Here is a 2,848-nt window from a genome sequence, read left to right on the forward strand (position 1 = left end):
CACACACTGACATACACCAGTCCTGGGCTCAGATCCCCTTCCCCTCACCCTAACCCGGGTCCGTATCCTTTTCCTACCCCCCACCCTACCCCAACCCCTGCCTCTATCGGGGCCCAGGCACGCACACACACACACACACACACATTAGTGTTTGCCACACCTCTCCCATGATGCTCTTAGCCTTTCTTGCTCTGAAAATGTAGTTTGACGTAATGTATTGCTCTATATATGGCTCCGTGTGCTACTAACCCTGTTCTGCCTCCCCTCTCCCTAGTGCCTCTCTCTCTCCCTCCTATCTTCTAACCAGGTCCAGTGGATGCCCCGCTGTCGCCAATGGACCACCCTGAGTCCGATGGATGCCCCTGTATCTGCTGCAGATGTCGTAGCAAATTAGTTAACACACACACACACACAGACATACAACAGTCCACTCCCGGCCTTAGGCCTGGGTCCAGTACCCCCTTCCCCTCACCCTACCCTGGGTCCGTATCCTCTTCCTACCCCAACCCTACCCCTGACCCCTGCCTCTACCTGGACCCAGGCACACTCACACACACACTGACATACACCAGTCCTGGGCTCAGATCCCCTTCCCCTCACCCTAACCCGGGTCCGTATCCTTTTCCTACCCCCCACCCTACCCAAACCCCTGCCTCTATCTGGGCCCAGGCACATTTATGCACACACAGACATACACCAATGTTTTGCCATGTCTCTCCTATGATGTTATTAGCCTCTCTTACTCTGAAAATGTAATTTAATGTTATTTATTGCTCTATAAATGTTCTTAGCCGGTAGACAAACATACTCCAGGAGCTTGCTCGATCGCCTCGTTGAGAGGGGTCAGGGAAGAATTTTTACAGCTCACTTATCTGGCCCTCGGGTGATTACTGTTTTTTTGCTTCCCTCTGGAATATGTAGGGGTGGGATGTCTGCCCACCTCCCTTGTTCTCTGTAAAGCGCATTGTGTTGCCTCTGGGTATGAAATGCGCTATATAAATAAAGCTTTGATTGATTGATTGATCAGGAAGAATGACATTTTCTTAGCTGGATCCTGTGGTCTATTAGATATAAAATATGTGCACACACACACACACACACACACACACACACACCAAATAACATCACACATGCACCATAACACCACAGAAGTAAACAAATAACATGAACAATGAAATACAGCAACAAACTCATGAACAGTTTGAAAAGGGGATGGAAGAAGCTAAGATGATCAATGTCCAACCCTCTACCAGCACAAATACACAATCAAAACAAAGACAATCAAACAGTCATGAAAACAAACACAACTAGACCCTCTGAACCCCCCTTTCCCCATCATCTCATCACCTTCACCCTCCTCCCTATTACAGATTAAACACTCCTTTACTCAACTTCCTTAACATCATTTACATTCTACTGACTTTACATGTGTTTAAGTGTGTGTGACTGTCTCTCTCTCTCTGAGTCTATGAGGGTCTTTACATGTGTTTAAGTGTGTGTGACTGTCTCTCTCTCTCTGAGTCTATGAGGGTCTTTACATGTGTTTAAGTGTGTGTGACTGTCTCTCTCTCTCTCTGAGTCTATGAGGGTCTTTACATGTGTTTAAGTGTGTGTGACTGTCTCTCTCTCTTTGAGTCTATGAGGGTCTTTACATGTGTTTAAGTGTGTGTGACTGTCTCTCTCTCTCTGAGTCTATGAGGGTCTTTACATGTGTTTAAGTGTGTGTGACTGTCTCTCTCTCTGAGTCTATGAGGGTCTTTACATGTGTTTAAGTGTGTGTGACTGTCTCTCTCTCTCTCTGAGTCTATGAGGGTCTTTACATGTGTTTAAGTGTGTGTGACTGTCTCTCTCTCTCTGAGTCTATGAGGGTCTTTACATGTGTTTAAGTGTGTGTGACTGTCTCTCTCTCTCTGAGTCTATGAGGGTCTTTACATGTGTTTAAGTGTGTGTGACTGTCTCTCTCTCTGAGTCTATGAGGGTCTTTACATGTGTTTAAGTGTGTGTGAATGTCTCTCTCTCTCTGAGTCTATGAGGGTCTTTACATGTGTTTAAGTGTGTGTGACTGTCTCTCTCTCTTTGAGTCTATGAGGGTCTTTACATGTGTTTAAGTGTGTGTGACTGTCTCTCTCTCTGAGTCTATGAGGGTCTTTACATGTGTTTAAGTGTGTGTGACTGTCTCTCTCTCTCTGAGTCTATGAGGGTCTTTACATGTGTTTAAGTGTGTGTGACTGTCTCTCTCTCTCTCTGAGTCTATGAGGGTCTTTACATGTGTTTAAGTGTGTGTGACTGTCTCTCTCTCTCTGAGTCTATGAGGGTCTTTACATGTGTTTAAGTGTGTGTGACTGTCTCTCTCTCTGAGTCTATGAGGGTCTTTGAATCGATGTCAGTGAGTGTTTGAGGCAAAACTACGCAAAAGCTGTCACACACATCTCTGCTTTGTATTGACGCACCCTGTGTTGTGTGTGTGTGTGAGAGAGAAATAGAGAGAGAGAGAGAGAGAGAGAGAGAGAGGTTGGTGGTGATATCTGTGTGAGGAATGACACAAACCCACAGTAGACAGTACACCTCTCTTCACACACACACACACACACACACACACACACACACACACACAAAGCACAGTGTTTTTCCATACACGCACACACACACACACACACACACACACACACACACACACACACATGCTAAGTGCCTGAGTGAGAGAGAGACGGAGAGATAGAGGCAAGATGTCAGGAAGAGAAAATGAGAGGTGTGTAGGAGAGATGGAGAGAGGGAGGGATGGAGAGATGAGAGATGGAGAGAAGGAGAGAGGGAGGGATGGAGAGAGAGGGATGGAGAGAGAGGGAGA

This window comes from Borostomias antarcticus (assembly GCF_949987555.1).
Source record: "Borostomias antarcticus genome assembly, contig: scaffold_210, whole genome shotgun sequence".
NCBI lineage: Eukaryota > Metazoa > Chordata > Actinopteri > Stomiiformes > Stomiidae > Borostomias > Borostomias antarcticus.